The following is a 22,638-nucleotide window of genomic DNA, read 5'->3' on the forward strand; positions in this document are numbered from 1 at the left end:
TTGAAACCAACAACTCTTTCTACTTCAGGAAGGCTCCTCCCAATGGGCGGGTCTTACCACAGAACAGTATTAATATCGGAGTTCTCGACCTAAATTCTGTTATTGACAATGACTCTTGGATGAGAGTCGAAACGTCTACTTTTTCAAACTGAGTCCAGATGACTACAACTGAAGCTTTTTCTACTATGGAACACGCCTGGACGAATGAGGGATTACACCGACATAAAATAAAGAGCATTGACCGTCGCCTGTTACTTTGCCCTTAAAAGCATATTTAAAAACCTTGTTCTGGGCGGCCATGCTTAAGTTTTTAAAGCCTAAAATAATGCTTAACCCTTAATAACTGCTCCGTCACCGCTACACCAGCTCCCACGTTATAAAAGAGCGAGCGTTTGACATCAGATCGTGCAGACCAAAGCCAACCGTGGCACACACACAGCGACTATTTCATCACAAACCCTCTCAAACCCTGACAAGTCCAGTGTCTCAGAGTAATGCCCAAATTCAGCCTGGCGTTTCATAAGTGCACCACTGCTGCGGCCCGGGCCATTGGCGGGAGGTATACATATTAATCCCAGCTCGGAGAATGATGCTTTCTGTAATGTGCGCGCGAAACTGCGGCGACATTCACTGCGGCGACATTCACTGCCTGTGATTTGTGGCCCTGTCAGCTTTAATGTTGTCTTATGAAAATTGGTTTAGTGGCGGAGTACGCAGAGAGATTGTGAGCAGAAAACCAAAGACAGGACGCTATAATGTTGGATTCCGAACTCGCGTGGATGCGAGATGAAGCAAGCGGCTAGTTTATGTTGCGACCTTTGAACTGGAAAGGTCACAACATCGCTCAAAAGAAATAACACGGGAACATGTGCTGATAATATGGGATTTTATTGTGGAAATAAATATGTGTTTTGTGTGTTTAGCTAATTTATCATGCTGTTAGCTACATACGTTAATAATATTTGTTAATATAACATAATAACGACACTTACTTACATTAAAATACAATACAATAGCCTTAATATAGCATGAATAAAGACTTAATTTACTCAACATATAGTTTATTAGAATGATTAAGGCTTAGCAACTAGGGTTAGGAGTTAGGCTAAGAGCATTAAAGGGGCTTTACCAGATGTTTGCTGTTTTGAAATATGAAAAACAGAATTAGTTTGATGAGTTCATAAGCACTTTTCATGAGTTCCTGTGTCCAGAGCCATCCAAGGTGAAGCTAACAAACTTTAGCATGCTAACGGCGCACTTCCTGCTTCTCTGAGAATCAAATGCTTAATATTTAGATGCAGAGAACGAGCTGTGGTCTCATTTTTACCCAGATAGTTGCTTTTACAATATATGTACAAGGGTGAAACTGATTTTACTTTATTATGTGCAAAAAAAGTAAGTTGATTAGTTCTTTTTACACTTTTTAGGTATCATCAGGTAAACCCCTAGTAATGAAGAAATTACTGAGCCTGAATAATTCTTAATAAACAAGTAGTTATTTATTAAGTATTTGTTCATGCTGATTTAGGTGTAGTCATTTTTAACCACCTTCAGACTCATTAATACTGGTATTTGTCTTAATGTTAGTGGCAGTTAGATCTCGTATAAGATAAGATAAGATAATCCTTTATTGTCCACACATGGGGAAATTTCATTGTTGCAACGCAGGTAGATACAGAGGAAAAGGACAGATAACTTATAGGAAGTTTAAAAAACACTCTTGATAGAAAGACTCTCACAAACAAAAACTCTTGTTTACTCTCTCTTTATATTGAGTGTTATTACATTTAAAAAATCACATTATTGTTGCATTGTTCCATGTTAATGAAAATGTGCAGTGTTTATGGTGTTAAATGAACTCTCTTCTCCTTTGAGTTGGGTTCAATAAAGTTTAAATGTAATATTTGGGCTTTTTACTGGCAAATGGAGCCTGATAACCTGGTAAGGCCTTAGTAACCTTAGTAGTCTGTATTAAAATCGGGCTGTTATTACAAAGACACTGTAATTATTTTCAACATCAACAGCTTGACTTTAAAACCATGTGAATGGGACATAAAACTCCTGCAATAGATGGATACCTTTGGGATGTACAGTATGTTTGACAGCAGGAAAAAAGCTCACAAATAGATGGATGCCACAGAATGGACTGGGATGCAGAAGGACAAAATTACCTTTGCAGTTAATTTGAAAATGGACAGCTTTATCAATTACTGAAACAAGAAGGGCAATTATGCTAAAAGAGGGGTTCTTAACATGCCCTTGAGGCCCAACCTTTTCTGTTCAAAGTAACCCGCTGTTCAAGATGATTCATACAGGTTACTTTTTGTGTTCCCTCTGTGTTTTTTTGTATGATTTATTTAAAAAAATGTGAACATAAATGGAAAAAAGTGTCTCATTCTGCTTTTTGCTCTTGTAAAGGGAGTGGCCTCAGCATAAAACAAAATCGCTCTTCTGATGAGTCTGAGAAGGGCAAATATTGATACGATATGATTCATTGGAAAACCTCACAGTTATCCACTAACCATGCAGTAAAGCGGATTTAGAGGTACGATTATTTATTAGTGTCTGAACCTGCCCTGACCACTCAGTGTAGTGAGGCGCCATCTCCAGATATAATTTAAAGATAAGACCGTACATTTCCCCGTACGGCGACCGCGGCGGCTCCCTGACGTCTGCCCAGCGCACCCCAGCCGTGACCATCTCTACTGGGCCCGATAACCTCCACAAAACTGACCCCTGGCTCCGCTACCACACTTTGAACCGCATTTTCTGCTCCACTGGACCCAATGTTTTTGAATTCTATTGACTCGGCCCGCGACCACAGATTTAAGAACAGAGAAAGAAATGGGAAAATGGTTGTGGTTATAAGACGGGGAGAGGTAGAGTGCAGGGTTTGAGGGGGGGTTGGGTTGACAAACTGTGCCTGTGTGTTGGCCTTTTGCACCGTTGAAATGTCAAATCTGACGTCTTTTACTCAGTTGAAACGCTATTACTTTTGATCAAATACTGCGCAGTATCGCGGACCAGCAAGTAAGGTGTCAATCCACTGCAATCGCACGCCATCAGCGTTTCTTATCATGGGGCTAAAATGAAAAATGAAAAACGCATCATGATTTTGACGTATAGCGGATTTTTTGTTAACTGCCATAATTCATGCGGAAAGGTTTGGAAATGCAATGGTTTGTAACTGTTTTTTTAGATACATGTTTTTTTGTGATTGTCGTGCGTTTATGTTTGGACTGATTTACTGTATTTAAATTTAAATTTAAAATTTTATTTAAATAAAGGTTCAATCGAATTGTTTGTGCGTATGATGCTACAATGATGTAAAGACTAAACTAATGGGAATTTAACGAAGAGGAATGTAAAATAAAAATAAAAAAACTATTAACAAATCACCACAATGCTATACTTTTATTTAAAATCTGTTTGGGAAACTTTTATAAACGGGTAAGTTATCAAACCTTTTGTCATGGACACAGTAAATGGAGACCTTTGATCCTACTTCTGGCGGCTGGAAAGAAGAACGCAAAGAAATTGACAACACAAACTGCAGCTACAATAAAGGATTGGACTGACCTCATAATTGACATACAAAAAATGGAAGGAAAATTAAATCAGATTTGATTTAATTCAAAAATGGGCAAATCTGAAAGACTTTAGATAATTTGTGCCTTTATTTTCTCTGGATGTCTTTTGTTTTTTTAAATCTTCCTTTGTGTTTTTTCCCCATGTTATGAATTTGAAAAATAAAAAAACAAATATCTTCATTTTGATGAATTGTCAAAAAAAATATTTTCTTGTTTAGTTTTTCTACAATCTTATACAAGTTTATTTGACTGTTGAGCTCCATAAATACACTCTCACTGCTCTTCATACTCTGTCACTATCCAAAGACAACACGCATTCAAAAAGTCATTAAAGTCACAGCTTGGATCTCACTATCTAAAGTAAGAAGCTCAGTTGACAGTATTGACTGACACTGCTCCTTTTAAACTTCTTAATCTGACCTTTCTAAATTAAGCGACATCTAAAAAGAACTGACCCTGACGTGATTTGAACACACAACCTTCTGATCTGGAGTCAGACGCGCTACCGTTGCGCCATAGAGTCCTGCAGAGCTGCATTACAGTCTGAAACAGGAGTAGCAGTGGGGTAAGTCTGGCCCTGAACTATGCGCTGATGTGACAGTTCCCATGCTGTGGACTCTAGTGCAGAGGGTTTAGGGAGACAAACAACAGCATTTGATCTAAAAAAGGAGGGCTATCTTTCTAAATAAAATGAGAATAAATCAGAATCTGTCTTTCACATTGTTTGCTTGGATAACGTATAATAAGAAAAAAAAAATCTTCGTGTTTACTACTTTTCAAATTCATACGGAAGACATCAAATATATGCAGCAAGATGTATGAAATTAATTAGCAATGAAAATGTTAAATAACTACATTCCTCAGTGTTGCAAATCCTTGGCCTTCAACATTTGTCATCAGGAACTCCTTCTAAACTGTGGGAAAACCATTTCACGTGACCTCATGGAGAGAGACAACGCCAAGAACGTGCAATGTGAATCGAGTAATCTAAAATATAACATTTTTGTTGAGCGTTTTGATGCATTCAGTGAGAATCTACAATCTAAATAGTCAAAACTTGCACATGGAACCAAACTGGGACTAAATCTGGAACTAACACTGGACAAGACCAGGACAAAACCAGGTCTAGATCAGGAGTAGGACAAGGCAAAGTCTACATCCAAAAACCAGAACATAAAGCATATAGAACCAACCCGTTATTATTTGGTACTAAAATGAACAAATTTTAGTCCTGAAGCAGACTTATTTTGGGTCTTGTTCTAGTCATTGTTTAGATCAAGTCAAGTTTAGTTGTATGGTTTAGTCCTGGTTTAGCCCCAAATAAAGTGGTGAAAGTTGCACCCTTATTGTATATGGACACATTTTCAGGAACATACAAAATACGTCAAATTAACAAAAACTCTAGGCATATTTTCCAGGCAAGAATATTAAAAGATGCTGTTAGAAATGGTTAAAAGTTCATAAAATGTCAATTGGATAGCTCAAACAGGAAGTAAACCCGTCCGTCCCAACTTCTCTTCTAATCGACTCACATTAATTAACCTCCTTTGTGTGTCTTGCCTTGTTTGATTCAGGTTTGGTTGACTTTCCCCTCCTTCCCTCACGCCTCACCCCTGTCCTGTCTCCTCTGTCCTGATACCTCGGCTCCTATCTCCACGCCGCAGTCCTGTTTGCTCTGCCAGGATGAGTGTCAAAAAGCTTCATTTCCTGATCTGTCACGGGTCTTCTGCCGTGGATCCAGAACTGGGCGTCTTATCTCCTCCTTCACTCGTCCTGTCCAGCCCGCAGACCCTGTCACACGTCCGGACTAAATTGGAGCCTGGCAGCTATCAATAAATTGCTCTGGTTCAGCGCATGGTAAACAGAATTATACAAGTGTACATTGCCACTCTTGAATACTTGTGATACTTTTGAAAGTCGTCTTGTCCATGCACATCGTCATCTAGTTCATTTCCAGACCACTTTATGATATCTACACCTTAATTAGTCTTGATAAAACCACAAAAAAATGATTGGCACAATCTGAACCAACGATCAAGGACTGGACTGACTAATTATAATTGATGTTCCATAAATTGAGAATATTATATTTGGATGAAATTTGAAATTAGACAAAATGGACTGAACATGCCGGACTTCTTGTTTAGGACTTTGTTTTGTTTTTCTTTTTGTTGTATAAAAAAAGACAAAGCATTAACAATGACTTTATTCATAATGAACAAATAGTTTATTAACATATCATTCAGACTTAGCAACTACTCAATTAATACCCTTACTAACTGTAATCTTCTGACATGGCCCTATCCTACCTCAAAGATGCTATAGAACCATATCATCCAAACAGAGCTCTTGACTCTCAAAATGCAGGACTTCTGGTGGTCAGAAGAGTCTCTAAAAGCACAGTAGGAGGTAGAGCCTTCTGATGGTCCCAAGAGTCTCTAAAAGCACAGTAGGAGGTAGAGCCTTCTGATGGTGGTCCCAAGAGTCTCTAAAAGCACAGCAGGAGGTAGAGCCTTCTGGTGGTGGTCCCAAGAGTCTCTAAAAGCACAGTAGGAGGTAGAGCCTTCTGGTGGTGGTCCCAAGAGTCTCTAAAAGCACAGTAGGAGGTAGAGCCTTCTGGTGGTGGTCCCAAGAGTCTCTAAAAGCACAGTAGGAGGTAGAGCCTTCTGGTGGTGGTCCCAAGAGTCTCTAAAAGCACAGTAGGAGTCAGAGTGTTTAGCTACCAAGCTCCTGTGTTATGGAATCAGCTCCCGTCTCTTCATTTAAATCCAGGCTTAAAACGTTCCTCTTTGAAATGGCTTATGGTCAGACTAGTTAGGAACAGAAATATAAACCTACAGTTTTAGCTACGCTGCCCTAGGAGCAACTATGATGGGGGAAGTATGGCAGCTTGAGCACTATCCTCTTCTTCTGACTATGTTCCTTATCAGCACTATTTCCCTGTGTCTGTTCAGTACTGTTGACATGTTTTTCTCCTTCTTCCCCTCCTCTCCGGGAGTGGTGCTGTTCAAGACACTGCCGATTCGGACCTGTAGATCAGGTGCTCCTCAACTGCCTGGAGGAATGATCTCTTCTCTAGATGAACAGCTTTTCATCTGCCTGGATGAACTGTCTTGTTGGATGAACCACCCTCTCTGCTCCTGAATGGTTCCAGCTCCACAGTCTATCTCCAAATGGAAGCAGTTTCTGCCTGTCCTTACAGGGAAGTCTGATTTCTCCTTCACTGTTAAGCTCCTCCAGGTTTCTACTTTCTCCCAAAGGGTTTTGTAGTTTTTCCTTGCTGAGAAGGAGGGTCTAAGGACAGGGGATACTGGGACATTACTAATTTCCTATAAAAATGGTTTAATCTCTTTTAACCGTCGCCCTGATTTTGTGCGTTACAAAAAATAAATACAAAAATGACATGATTATCTTTCATTCACTATTGGAAAATGATTGCATTTATCTTTATCATGAATGATGACATTATTAGTTTCACATTGTTGTTTTACCAATATGTAACAGTAAATTAAGTACTTTTTGGGGGGGCTTTTTTTAAGTTTATACGACACAAAAAACAAACAAAACACAGTCCATTGTCCTGTATGAGTGGTCAGAATTTTAAACCTCAATATATAACTACCATGAATGCAGATAGTTTTAAGATATTCCTGGCTTTCAAATGGCATAACAATAATGGTAAATATATAAATGTATATTATTTAAATGCAGTTTGTGTTGTAATATAGCGAGATCAGGAGTCTAGTCAGTGTTTTTATTTAGCTTTTAAATTCCATGATTCCATGTAATAAATGGGCTCTCCGTCTGTGAGTGTGACATCACATTATGGAGGAAGTCAAAGTCCCTGTAACTGCATTTATTTGGTAAAATTGCACCAATAACTTTCAGAATAGAAATATTCTCGTTGCTTCTTTTCTCATTAAAGCCCTGCAAAATCCAAAGAGTAATTTGCATGCAGATGATGTTGATCGTTCAGTTTCCACGGTAATTCAATTTAACAACAGTCGGCAAAACACTTGAAGAACGCAATGTGGTCTCGACAGCTATGACACCCCGTTGTGCATCTTCACTTTCGGAGGCATCGCAGGGGTGAGTGTTCTCAGAATCAGACCAAGAAATGAGAAAATGATCTACATGACATTTCCTCTTCTGCTGCAAAGCCTCATGTTACATTAAGACAAGAGAGTGCAAGAGTGGAATTCATGCGTTGGTGGCAAGGTTTTGAAGATGAAATTGTTATTTATATAGAATAGTTGTTACCGTACTTTTTGGACTTTAAGCCGTTACTTTTTTGCTTTGAATCCTGGGGCTGATACAACGGTGCGGCTTATTTATAGATTTTCCTGGCTAAATCACTGTGTGTTTTATTACAATCCGACTCATATTCATGGAGAAATGAGTCTAATGAGGAAGTGAATCTAGACGTGGCAGAATGCAAAGACACACGCAGAAAGTGGACATGTGATATAGGCGGTCTGCAGTTGTGTAAATATCATATCACATGATACAACGCAGCGTTAAAACGTAATTCTCGCTAAGCACAAGCTCAGGAGATCAAACCAGATGTGAAGACACAGGTAAATCAGCTCACACAGAGTAATCAAGGACAGAGGGGACAGTAGGGACAGCTCAGACGTGTTATTTGTATCTTAAACTTGAAATTAATGTGTATCAGACTCATATTCACTGAGAAATTATAATTATACCGCAGCGCAGCGGACCGCAGTTGCACCATGAGACCCCCGGTTCAAAAGACGCATCACTACCGTGTACTGTATGTGTAAATATCTCATGTTACATTGTGGGCACCTGCAGGTTATTGACAGGTGCAACCCATATATGAACAATTCCTATTTTCTTCATAAATTTCTTGTGCGCGGCTTTAATCAGGAGCGCTCTATAGCCCGAAAAGTACAGTACATGGAACTGAGACATATCTATTTATCTATTTGTATTATTAATTACCATAATAGACAGGTAGATATATATATACAGATACATTTAAATGTTTAAATAGTCATGTTTAGGGGTCTATTGACTTTCTTATTCATCCTACTAGTGTCAAACAGCTAAAAACGGTACATTCTCTCATTCCCACACCCCTGTCTATTAAAATGTCAATCACCCTGACATGATTTGAACACTTGACCATCTGATATGTAGTCAGACACACTACTGTTGCACCAGAGTCCATCTGCAGCGTGATGGCAGCAGCATGTACAATTCACTGATCTCATTCTATAACTTTTGACCACTTTTATGAATAACACATTTAAGATGAAACACTACAGGCAGAAGTATTTTTGTCAGTTTGTCACTTGGAAACAACCACATTGTCAATCTAACATATTTATTATTGCATTTTAATCAAGTTGTATCCATCGATTTACTTATATAGACATTATAATTTCAAAGGTCATTTTCTTAAAAAAAAAAAAAAAAAGTATATAAAACTTAAGTGCATGCTAGTTCAATGAGTCGTGGAGGCACCGCTGTGTAATGTAAAGCATCATATTGGAACATGTAATTGTGTTTGCCCCATGCTTCCCTTCATCATGTTCCCCACAGTCTGTTCAGATAGCCGTGTTTACCTTTGCATATCTGCTTACACCAGCGCGCCAACCGAAACTCAAGATCTTTACAAATCCAAAATCACTGACCACTCAAGCAACATGAGCTTTTAAAGGCTGAATTACTAATCGCCTAATCAACAGTTTGATCTTAAACAAAGAGACTGTATCCGCCCGCCCGGTTTGACAAACACGAGGCAGGTGGGCCGCTATCGCCGTGGAAATCTGCAGCCAAAATCGCACAGGGCCAGCCGCGCAAATTAAAGGGAGGTTTTGTCATGGAGGGCAAACATGCACAGCCAAAACACGCGGAACAAGATCTTCAAAGTAAAAGAACACTTAGAAAAACAGTGAACAGCGGGAGATTAAAAGCCTTGATTATAAGACAACATGGCTGAGGCTGGGGTGGGCTTGTGAGGCTGGGGTGGGCTTGTGAGGCTGGGGTGGGCTTGTGAGGCTGGGGTGGGCTTGTGAGGCTGGGGTGGGCTTGTGAAGAGCTGGAGGACTGCCAAAAGTGTTTTTTTAATTCATTTTTTTCATGGAATTTTGGATTACACTTTTTGATCGCCGCAATAAAGCATCATGAGCAAAGACTTAATAAATAATGTGCAAATGATTTATTAAGAATGATTTGGGATTAATTAACTAATCCTAACTGTCTTAAAAATGCAAAAAGCAGATCTATTTCATAAATATGTACATTCTATTTGAAAAATGTTGGTTCTTTTTTTATTTCTATAAAAAAATGACAGGACAGAACAGCCCAGAACGACCAGCGAACAACACATCAACACATGAAGACATCACATGAACACAAAAACAAACATAGTCCCGGCATTGTTGATGTGCCCTCTTAAGAGTAGTTAAAAAATACAATATTTCTAACCAACTAGTGATCATATATGTAGTTGTAGAAAAGTAATAATTGCTTTATTGTCACACAGAGTTCTTCAGTTAAGGTTTTATCGATGCAACAGGTTTACTTTCTATTGTCTCTATTATAAATAAATAATAATAAATAGTTATATATAAATATTTGAACTTAAAATTAAGCAACCATAGAACAATGTTTGAGCATGTTTATTGATGTCTAAATAGAACTGGGTGCTCCGTGTTTGAGTGTATTAAGTGTAGATCTATATAATAAGAAAACCAGTGTAATAATGAGCCAAAGCATGTATATTTTACTATTAACCCTTTGTATCAATGTTATCAGTTGGAAATTGTAAACAAATTAAATTGTAAAAACTAACCCTGACGTGATTTGAACACGCAACCTTCTGATCTAGAGTCAGTCGCGCTACCGTTGCGCCACAGAGTCACATGAGATATGCTGGGACAGTTGTGGGAGTGATGGCAGCATGTGCCTGAAACAAGTCCAGCTGGTCCAGTCCCACGAGGGCTGAGGCGATGATCACTGAACACTGTCTTTTCTGTTCATTTTGTGTGTTTTACCTCAAGAGCTTAACAAAAAGACTTTGATCAAATAAAAATCAAACAATGAAACATTCAAACTGGTTTATGTGCCAGTGCTTCCACTCTTTCATTTTAGACTGACAACAAAAGCACTACTACAAAAACCCATGAGAAAAAACAGATATCTCCATTTTGAAAAATTGTTTTCTATTTGATATAATCTTCTACACATGATAATGACATAACAAGATTAGTTGATGGGATTTGCTGGCGAAGGGATGGAATTATTGTTTTATTGCATTTAAATAGATCCGGCTTTTGAAAACACTGCTAAACAAAGAGTCAATTGTAAGCCTTCAACATATTTGCAAATACATTTTCAATGACCATTTGCACAAGATCCCTTGGTAAAACTAAACGCGACCAAATAGGGCATTCCATGGGTTCCTGTCACGTGACTTATTTTTTGTCACCGCCATGTTGAAGACGTCACCACATTCTGTAGCCTCTCCACTGTTCGAAAGCATGAAAAACAAAGCATAAAACTGATTTAATTAAAGATGAAAATGGTTGATACTTCGCTGACACTTAAAGGCAGCGACAACTTTCTACAACAAACTTCTGTGGACATTTCCATCTGCTCTTCCTCGTCCACGTGCCCTGGACGAGCCCTCAAAGCTTTAAAGAGCACGGACTTTATGTCTGATCCAAAAACACCCAAACAGTTGGAAAATTAGGCTCATAAAACTGTAGGCTAACCTTTATTAGCATGTCAGCTAGCTTACATAACATGTAAATTTGCATAGCACCTATGTTCCCCGGTACCTATGTTCCCCCTTTTCTAAGAACAGGAAACTACGCTAATGCTAGCATAGGCTACTGGTTCAGGTTCCACATCTCCAATAATAGTGCATAAATGTATGGTTTTACAGCATTAAATATAGCAGCATTAAACCTTAACCCAGACCCTAACCCAGGTCTCGGGAAACAGGGCTGACCCCAGAAAGAAACGGCGGAGTGATTTTTGTAATGCCACTGGTCCCTCCTGACCACAGTAACACATGAGGTCAGGCAGTAGCGACGACTGTGTGACGTCACGTTGGACCCATGTATAGTTTCATTGTAGTAAGCTCCCTCCTTCACACAATGACGTAGAGGAAGTTACTTGGATGAGTGATGAAACGCAACTCACTGTTAAAAAAACATTGTTCAGTTGACAGAATAAAATCTTCCTTTCCCATGCAAGTAAAAAGTGTGTTCTGAAATCTGACTCAATATTTCAACAAAACTTCTTCTAACTCCCATTTCCCTCCCACACTTCTCGGGAGGAAGAGCAAAACCAATCAAACTAAATAAGGAAACACGATCTCCCTCCATCGGGCCGGGTTTGGTGGAATACGGGCCCCTGCTGCTTTGTCGACTGTTTTGTTTGGATCCATTATTGCGTCTCACTTTTCCCAAAGCCGTTTAATTGTCGGAGTGCAATGAGGCGTGTTTACAGCCAGTTGAAAAGAGAAAATGGTTTGGGAGGGAGGATTTCAGCAGGTACTATATAAAAGACTGTTCCACATGACTGATGCACACGAGCTAATGGAGCGACATTGTTCTGTTCCTAATGACCGCGGACTCAAAGCGGCAAGCTCCATTCGCCCTCAAGCAAACCCATTTTACATTACCATACCAAGCGTTTTATGAATCCTCTGTTGTGCTGCTTTAAGTTAAAACTCCGAGCTACTTTAATTTCATACAGAGTTTGAAGGAGAAATATGATGCATTATTTGTATTGGTATTGGCCTTTAAACATGCTCTTGTGTACTTTTATATTGGAATTTCATGTTTACTACTAAAAACAATATAACTTTGCAACAGCCTTATGCGACGCCAGCGTGCGTAACTGTGCTTCTGCTTCACCTACTGGCTGCAGAGGGAATTACACCATTTAAAAGCTCAACACTGATAGCTAATGCAGCTGCTTGCCGACTTTCTGGTTTAAGCACGCAGTTGCAATGATCGTGATTTGACGGGAGAAATGACAGAATGCGTCTGATGATGATTCATGCATTTAAAAACTGCAAAGATGAGTCTGGAAGCCACGTCAGAGATCGGGATAATGCCAGTTATCCAAGACTTTCTCACCACGATTCATCAAACTAGCGTGGGTAAAGCTAAATGCAGCTCCAGGTATGTTTTTGATGTTACTTACTAGTTATTTGATGTTTCGCCACCTGCTTGTCTCCATGGAGAAGTTATTCCTTTTCCTGATAAATGGTATTAACAGGATTCCCACACATCATTGAAATCTTGGAAAATAATTAGATTATTTTCCAGACATGGAAAACACATGGAATATTAAAAAAAAATGCTTAATGCCCTGGAAACTATTTTATCCTTAAACATTTCCCCACCAATTGCTTTACTGCTGGTGAATTAGATATCAAATTAATAGGTCAATAAAATATCAACAGAACATAACTATCTTGCATTTACTCAATTGCAGGTGTTTTTATTGGTTATCAAATAAAAAAAATCAAAGCTACATAGATTTGCCATATGGTGGAATATTTTGGTATGAACCTACCAGAAAGGTTTACATTCTTTTTCCAGTGGCAGGGGACAGGCCCAACACAGAATGTTACACAGTGGGATTTTAAATGAGTGTTAGAATGGTGACATTATCACCCAGTGAAAAACACCTGAGCTTTGTCTCTGGATTTAATCCCTCGGAGCCATCAGTGCAACCTCAGTGAAACACCTGGGAATCCGTCTCCAGCTAAAGGTTAAGACTCTCAGGAGAAAAGATGTAGAAATGCAGCTGGATCCAAAAGTGGTGGACTAAATACGGGTGCGTACTTGTTCCGTATGTTCCCCAGTACCTATATTCCCCGCTATGTTCCATCTTTTCTATGAACGGGGGAACTACGCTAATACTAGCATAGGCTACTGGTTCAGGTTCCACAGCCCCAAAAGTTGTGCATAAACGTACGGTTTTACAGCATAAAATATAGCACCATATAACCTTCAATCTTTACAATTTAATGACATAAAGCATATTCTAGACCAGGGCTATTCAACTTAATTTTCCTGAGGGCCAGATCTCCTGGGGGGCCTTGGCCTCAGGATTTTACCATCATTAGAAATGCAAAAGGAATACCATAAACTCCTTTTAAATATACAAATAATGTAAAATGCAATAGTAAATGTCTACAAAGCAGGCTCACTCTCATGTTTATTTTATATTCTTTGATCAATTAAACCCGGTTCTCCATTCAAATTGCAATACGTTTCACTTCACAAAATTACTTCCATTCCAGAATTTAGAAAGTTTTTGGTGAATAGTCTAAAATTACAAGAAAGAGCATCCACTATACGGACATACCAACTTCTTATTAGACATTAGACCTTACAAAACATATGGGTTTTATTTTAATCATTTGAAAGGGTCAGCGCATTAGCCAAGGTCTGTTTTCATATTATTCAACATTTTCTTTGTACGTTTTTATGTAAGATACTAACATCCATGCATCACCCACACTATCTCTGACCATATCCTCATTCAAAGCACCATTCTGAACCCATTATAAACCATGGCATGGACTTGTTTGCGCACCGCTCTTCTTTAGGCTCGGGGTGGCACACTTCAGAGGCCAGATGGAATAAAAATATGGCACGCAAATAGAGCAGAAACTCCATTGTTGTGGGTAATGACTTTTCTCTGGACTCACGCTGAGAATATGAAAGAATTCTCCCCCAACCAACCCCTTCCCCAAATAGCTCGCAAAGAAGCCTATTGGAGCAGACATAACGGTAAATACATGCTTACTTTATATAGCCGGTAAATATAGGCCGGGATAGTGGTGCAATTAGCAGGTGCTTTTCCATCGGGGGTGGCATTAGGGGCTCTTTATTATAAGGTTATACCCCAGGCGCAGTTGTCCGGAGCGGGGGAAACACTTGCGGTGATTATGGTGCCCGTACGCATACTTTCTAACAGGGTTAATTAGGACGTAAGCCGCTGAGACTGGCCACTGGAGGCTCGAGTGGGTCCCAGGTCTGGAGATGAGGTTTGCAAAGGGAAACAGTTCGGAAATGCAAGATATGTTTGAAGTGCATGTCAAATATTGTGCCTATTTTGAGACAGTTTGTCCATTTTGGTGATGTTTCTAATTTTACTTCCTGGTTGGGCATGAGCAGAAGATGTACAATAGGTACAATAGGTACAGGTAATAGCATAATTTATACCTAGCAAACATACTGTAAACAAAATCCATTTAAGTTACTAATTACTAAATTAGTTATGATATGACAAGTAATAATACCTATCTTTACATTGTTAAATGATTGATTAGACTGGCTGTCTTTGCTTTTAAATAAATGCGTTTTGATAACATTTATTTTTCTATTTTTCTTCACAATCGGCACCTTGACTGAAGAACCGGTGCTATCCCATCAAACTAAGTTGTAATTAGAAAAACAAAATAGGCTTTTATGAGGTTTTATATGTTACAAAGTTTCTCCCTCATCATTACTTCAATCAGAGTTGTATTTGACCTTTAAGTACCAGTTTGGGTCGACATAAAAAACCTGACTAAAGGAGAAACAGGGTGCTTTGATTGAACAACATTAACTTTAGCCCATAAGAAGAAAGCACTGCATGAATTGTGACTCATTATTATATTATATATATTATATTTTTTTATATCATGCAGTGCCCTGTAGTGATGTTAATATAGAGCTTATACTGGTCTACCTTATCTTGGCCCACTGCTCTGTACTTCAAAAATGATGCTCAGCCATAGAAAAAAAAAGAAAGAAAGAAAAATCTTACTACAGACAGACATTAGGCAAATTCATACAATTTTGGAATAAATGAGACCTTTGTTTTAATTGAATTATGCCGTGATTTTGTTTGTATTTGTGTTTAGTTGATGACTGATTGTGTTCTTGTGTTCTTTGTTATTGTGTACATATTATATTGCGTTGTTATTATTATATTCACTGGTTGTTTTGTTCTGTTTATTTGTTTATAAAATTAGGGGGTGTGGAATCATCATAAGATTTCAATTTTTTTTTAAGTCTTGCTATGATGAAGAGCCGCTCTGAGGTGAGGCCGGCAGTTTTTAACTAGTCAATGGACCTGTTTCTATTATAAATCTATGTCAGATAGATAGTAAAATCATGATGTGCGATAATATGTCAACAAATAAGTTATATTTCAACACGTACGATACCCAAGCCAGGAAAAAAATCTGCAAATCAAGAAGAAAATTGTTTCAAAAATGACCTACGACCCAGTACCACGGAGCACTTCAAAATCCCATGAAGATAGGAACAGCAATATTACAGATTTATTTTACCCTGAAATCTCAACATGGCATAAGTCCCATCTGCATGAAGAACGGACCCACATCCAAAGTACATTAACTCTTGATAATTGAGTTCCGTGGACCGGGGCTGGCTGACCTGGTTTCCTCAGTCGGTGGAGAAACATCACCACGGGCAAAGGAGCGCAGGCCTCGTCATTACATTACACGGGTTCGGCTGTTTCTTTTTGATTTGGTAGAAATAGGTTGCGCATTAATGGAGTGGTTCTTCTGCTCGCTTCCGTGCTTCAAAGAGCGAAAAACAAAAGCTGCGCTGGAATGATCGCCGCGAGCTGCCGTTTCCCATGGACACAGAGACCGCATGTAACGTGAGCGTCCCATATACTAAATTATTGTATGGAGCTGTGCGTTGGATAATGAAGTTTCAGTTTTACGGTTCCACTCATTTTCTTTCTTCTGCCTTGTTTCCGAATGCAAATTAACAATGTGATGATGATAACGCTGTAGTTGCGTAATGACATTGGACTTGGATGATTGTAAAACTGAGAACAAGCCCCGCTGATTGTGAAAGATGTTTTTAGGGACTTTTCACATCGAGAGTCAGGCTCCAAATTACACAAGCAGTTGCAATGAAATGTTGTTTTTAAATGAATGTAACATCTTTTTCTTCTATTTTTTTTAATGATTTTGTTGCCCGCTTTATTAGACACTAGAGGAAAGTGTGAAATGGGGGATGAGAGAGAGGGAGGACATGCAGTAAATTTTAATGGGTCAAAAGTTGTTTTTCCGATTTTAAGGGGTCTTTATTATGTTATAATGTTATTCCCTCATCAAAAATATACCCCGAGTTGTGTTTTGTTTCATTCCCAGACGTTAAAATCTTGCGTGTTTAGACTGTGTACTTTTGTCGAACTGGAAACACTCTGTTTCACCTTCTGATGTCATTATGAGGTAATACAGTGTGTTTAGCAAGCTCAACTGAAACAAATGTGGTAGACAATTATAAAAGGTGAAAACGTAAGGTAATCCTTCTGTGTTATAGAATAAAGCAGTTCAATTGAGGCAAAAAATAACTCTTCATTTGAAAACTACCTGTTATTAATGACATGACTATGTGAAACACAGCATTTTGAGCTTTGGAGATTGGCAACCTTGACAACCTGACTGTACCATCTTTCTGTGTACCGCACTTAAAAGCCTTTAATTTTCTAAAGAACAACAACATATAAATTAATTCTGGTTGTGCTTTCTGGCGATTTTGCGTGGTGCACTTTTTTTTTGCTTAATGCGCGTTATAATCAGTTGCGCCCTAGAGTGCGTAAAATATGTTAAATATCTCATGTTGGACACGTGGACACCTGCAGCTTATAGACAGGTGCGGCCTATATATGTCAACTAAATGAATAAAACATTTTCAATTTAGTTGGTGCTGCGTATTAAGGTGCGATCAGTAGTTCGACTCAATAAATACTTAATTCATATCCTAACTCTTAAACCTGTAATTAAGTAGGAACTAAGTCTGAATCATTCTTAATATTATTTGTTTAAAATGAATCGAGTCTTTGTTCATAGTTTATTAAGGCTAATAAAGTTGTAGCTACATTGGCGCCATGTTTCATCCAATACAGTGACATAATTCCAGAGAAAGGAATAGCATCTCCAGTTGAAAATGTACGTAGTCCACCTTTAAACCAGCATATATACACACACACACACACACACACACCGATATATGTATATTTAATTTGAGTGTCTAAAAAACACAATAAACGTCCGACTGAACAAAAGCAATGAATTGAACCTAAACTTTAACATACATTTCAAACACGCCCCTTTTGTGTTAAAACATCTCTCTAGAAACTATCTGCATGTATTTAGAATTGCACCATCTAATCGTTGAGTTTGTAAAATGTAGGAATCTGTCACGGCTAATCATCTCCAAAAAGAACAGCCCGACAAACAGGTGCCGAGATCGGAGATGCTACGGGCGCTAGCAATGCTAACTGTATCTTGATTAGCTTCAGCGCTTTACAATCAGTATCCCATGCACAGGATCAAATGAAGCACATCTGCATCCACTCTCCGGTCCGCTAATCACCACCACGCGCATTCACACTCACCAACAGCTTTGATTGCTCTGGAGATTGGGCCTGGGTTTGCGGCGAGTTTGAAACTTTGATGAATTGAAGTTTTCGAGATGAGCTAGCTTTGTGTCTGCTGCCAAATCCTGATTGTAGCAGTAAAGCTAAGGGTTATTGAGACAAATTTCTTAGTCTACTTGAATTTAACACTTGGCACGATTCAGACTTTTGACGTGTTGATAATGAGGAAGAAAAGTAGAGGAGAAATTGAACTTTTGACTATATTGTTTGATATTTCTGCACAGTAATGGGGTCAAATTGACTTGTGGTTGAACATAAGAACTATAATGTGCTCGTAATGGGAATGATCATGAAGATGGATTACTGAAACTGGGATTAGAATTAGTGGTTCGCCAAACCGACCACAAGTCCAAGAGCTGCACATACTGTAATAGAATTTCTTGCTGCATCATTTTAACTGAGAGTTGCATTAATTCAATTATATTAACCTCAATAGTGGACTGCCACTTGTTTCTGTAGAACTAGCCATTCTTGCATCATCAGACCCTTACCATTCTTGACAAAAAGGGTAAAGTGTCTTGCCAACAACTTTTTGCAATTCCGGTCCCAGGTATGAAACAGGCAACCTCTGGGTCAGTGGGCGATCGTCTCTCTAACTGCTTCAAACAGCCGGGGCATATGATTTAGTGAGGAGGCGTGACAACTATAGACACTCAAATCAGAGAAGGCTCCCATCTCATATTTCCAGGAGTGGTTCATGGTAGAAAAGGTTTTAGAGATAGTCATCCGGGTGTTATTTTCAATAGATTTTTTAAAATGCCATTCTGAAGTCATTTTCAATATGAAAGTACTGGCCTGAGAAGCTAGAATGTATACTTCACAGTACACATGCACAGTTTTGATTTTATCTACCCTATTGTTCTCTGATAACCTCTTCCTCACAACTGTTTACCCTAAGTCTTGGTCGTTCAGCCCTATTGTTCTCTTGTAACCTCTGTGCACATGATTAGCCCTGGTCCTGTTGTTTTCCTTCCTGTAACTTCTCCAAATTTATACCTGCCAAGTCCTGGGTCGTTCTACCCTATTGTTCTCAGGTAACTTCTCCCGCACAACTGTTTTCCTGCTAAGTCTTGGGCAGTTCTATCCTATTGTTCTCAGGTAACTTCTCCTTTACAACTTTTTACCTGCTAAGTCCTGGGTCGTTCTACCCTATTGTTCACTGTCAGCCTTGACCCTCACACATGGCAAGTACTTGACTGGTATTTGACTGCTTTGATCTTTGCCATGTTTTCATACGTCTGTTTCACACAGAGAGTAGAGTATATCTTAATCCACCATTTCTATTCAAATATTTGACTTAGTGGTTTGTGATTTCAAAAACTTTCCTACAATATGATGAAGCAATTATCAATGTGCCATCTATGAGCCTTTGCCACTTCTGCCCTTTCTGCAACTAACCAAATACCTCCAGATATTAAAATGTACTCTCAAACTGTCTCTTAAAGGTCTACAAATACATATGTTTTTGTTTAATCAGACGGGTATTTGAAAGAGAACCATATAGAGACGATACCAGTTGTTGGTCTGTCATGGTGCAGTATCAGAGCGAGAGAAGGAACACAGTGAGTGGAGATTGATGGAACCCATGCAGAAACTACTGTGACTCTTGCAGACAGTTGTTTGTCCGTCATGGTTCAACATCAGAGCGAGAGAATACGCGGGCCAACAGTTGAAAACCTGTTCTTCACTGGTGGTTCAACAAGTAAAACCCTATGTCGTAATCAGCTGACCTTTTCAAAAGCCATTCCAAAGTCTATATCAAACTGCAGACAGGAGCAGGAGGAGGAGGAGCAGGAGCAGGACGAAGAGGGGACAGCGTTTGGGACAGAGGAGCTCTTATGTGTCTCTGGGAACGGACAGCGCGGGTGTAATGAGGCGCAGATACACATCTAAACCGAGTCACGTTACCGCGTTTGAAAGCCTGAAGAAGCCCGTGAGAATCTGACAAGGACAAGCACAAGACAGCAAATATTCTATAGCATAGTCATCCCTTGCATTGTAAAATTATCATTGTAAAGTATCTATATTAGTTCAATTGTTTCAGGGGGAAAAAGGTCAGTATTAACTATGAGTAGGTTTTCAATTAGCAATGAATATACCTTGAAATAAGAACAGCTGCGTGGTCTAACCTTAAATCTTCAACAACACACTACATGTGTTCAAGAGAGAATGTCTCAACTCAACCGCTTCCTCCTATTTAAATCAGACAGCGGAGAACACTTAGGCTGCAGGAAATACACAAAAACACTGTGTCAAAGTTCATACTATTCACAGGGAAGTACTTGTTACTGGAGAAACTGTTGCAGCCGTTAAGTCCCATGTGTTTTAGGATTGTCCGACCAAAAAAATGCAAATCATTTTGAGAATTTGCATCCCACTTGACTTTAAATGTTATGTTACTGTGACGTAAAGCAAGCCGTTCAATGGAAACAAGAGAAATGGATGCCACAGACTGATAACAGATAAATATGGACTAGTAATTTAGTTTATTAATTTATTTTGGTCACATTATTCCTAAAACAATAACACTTGACATTTAGAAAGACTGAAAAGGTGTCGACTGAAGCTTATGCGTATTTGGTTTGATCTTTTATTCCACACTGCAATAATACGAGTGTGAAACCTTTCGTAATTCACCAAAAGCAAAAGGAAACTGGACTATATGTATTGTATTGACTGGCTCTGATGAACATTACATCTTCTGTAAATGTTTCTGTGGAAGATTGTTGTTGTTTTTTTCATCTTAAACTTGATTTTTAGTCTGAACAGCTCGACTAAATCATAAAATTTCAATGTTTGAAGGTTTATAAATGCATTGGTACAGTACATTTACAATATGAAAAATGAAGACAAACAAATCACCTTCGCAATAAATATTTGGGACAAAATATACCGGACTTTGTTTATATTTTTTTTGTTTTGTTGTTTCTGTTACTGTGCATCTTGTTTTATGTAATTTTTTGAGACGTTTTGGAGAGAGTTGATATGAAGTGAATGGCGCGATTTGTTAAAGAAAAAAAAAATCATCCAAATAGAAAAAATATGGTCCATTTACCATCATCACACATTGGAATTGATTTATTTATGAGCAGATTTTGTGATGAAATAAACATTTTGAAACACTGTTCTGGATGTGTCCTTCTGGTTTGGATACGTTCTCTTAATGACAAAGGCAAGGTCACTCTTGATCTAATTTCTCATAATTTGGGCCTAACTCCTCCTGGACAGTGGGAGCTTTGATCAGGACTTGGGGTCATTGCTCAAGGTCAGTTTGACCCCAGACCAGCCATTCTCAGGAACGTGATACTTCAGGAGCTCACAAGGATCACAAGATACTACCTATTTGTAATAATCACATTTATTAAAGCTCAAGTCGCACAGAAATGTTAAGATCTCAATCACAAGAGCAGTTCTCAACTACCATCATGGATTATATTCAATTCAATAATAAGCGTTTTGCAGATATATTTTCTGTTCTGTTCATACATTGATTATATGATTAACTTAACTGTATAAAAACGATGCATCTACTGTCATTTTTGGCCTGAAAATGATTTTGTAACCCTATTTTGGAGCTGAAATACTGCAATAAAGTATGTTTTTCTTATTGTTCATGATGTCTATGAAAAAAACAGATCACCTACAGAAAGTTTCGAGCCGAAAACACATTGAAATAGGTCCAAGGATCGAAAGTCAAAGACTTCACAGACAAGCTAGTTTTTCGAAAAGCGCTCAGACTTTATCAGACATTGCTCACACTTTGCAGCCCGACTAGCAAACTCCTCTCTAATCTCCCCATGTTCAAGGCTTTTTCCCATCTGCGCGCTTCCCTCCTACTATTTTAGGTCATGTTTGGAGTGCTGAATATGTAAATTCTTGGTGTTTACTCAGATAATTCCTGTGTTGGTGTATCGTTCCGCCGGGGCCTGGGACTAACCCCATTAGCACTCCGCTGTATAAACCCAAGGGAGGTCATTACCAACAAGTGCCTGCTCTCCTCATGTGTAATTAACATACGCAATGCTTATTGCCGCTTTTAGCATTTAACCTAGATACTGTGGAGGGGATGAGAAAAGTAAAGAAATGTTATTGGAATCAGGGTTTGTGACATGCGAGACAACAGGTCAAATCAAATCAAATCAATTTATTTTTGTAAGGCCCAAAATCACAACAACAGTTGCCTCTGAGGGCCACAGGGAGAAATGAATCAACAATGTCTGTGGTGGCGATGAAGTCAGACAATGTCTGTGGTGGCGATGAAGTCAGACAATGTCTGTGGTGGCGAGGGACGATGTCCCAGGGTCCTCTGTCCTTAGACTCTCCTTCTCGGCCAGGAAAAACTACAAAAAAAACCTCTTTGGGAAAAAAGCGTAGAAACCTGGAGGAGTTCCAGTGAAGGAGAGATCCGACTCTCACAGACGGACAGACGGACACGAGGGAAACTGGAGCTGGACCCACTCTTCAGGCAGATGAGGGACCGACTGAGGCGAGCTGGACCCACTCTTCAGGCAGATGAGGGACCGACTGAGGCGAGCTGGACCCACTCTTCAGATGAGGGACCGTCGGAGGCGAGCTGGAC

The 22,638-nt window shown here is 39.0% G+C and overlaps 1 non-coding gene across 1 annotated transcript; it reads right to left on the reverse strand.

Moving 5' to 3' along the window:
- Positions 1-4,041: 4,041 nt before the first annotated feature.
- On the reverse strand, positions 4,042-4,113 carry trnaw-cca (transfer RNA tryptophan (anticodon CCA)). Its single transcript has one exon. It is a non-coding gene; the product is annotated as a tRNA-Trp (tRNA).
- Between the last annotated feature and the right edge of the window lie 18,525 nt (positions 4,114-22,638).

Source organism: Eucyclogobius newberryi, unplaced genomic scaffold, assembly GCF_026437365.1.
Source record: "Eucyclogobius newberryi isolate DKJ021-1_F unplaced genomic scaffold, fEucNew1.0.hap1 SCAF_18, whole genome shotgun sequence".
NCBI classification, from domain to species: domain Eukaryota; kingdom Metazoa; phylum Chordata; class Actinopteri; order Gobiiformes; family Gobiidae; genus Eucyclogobius; species Eucyclogobius newberryi.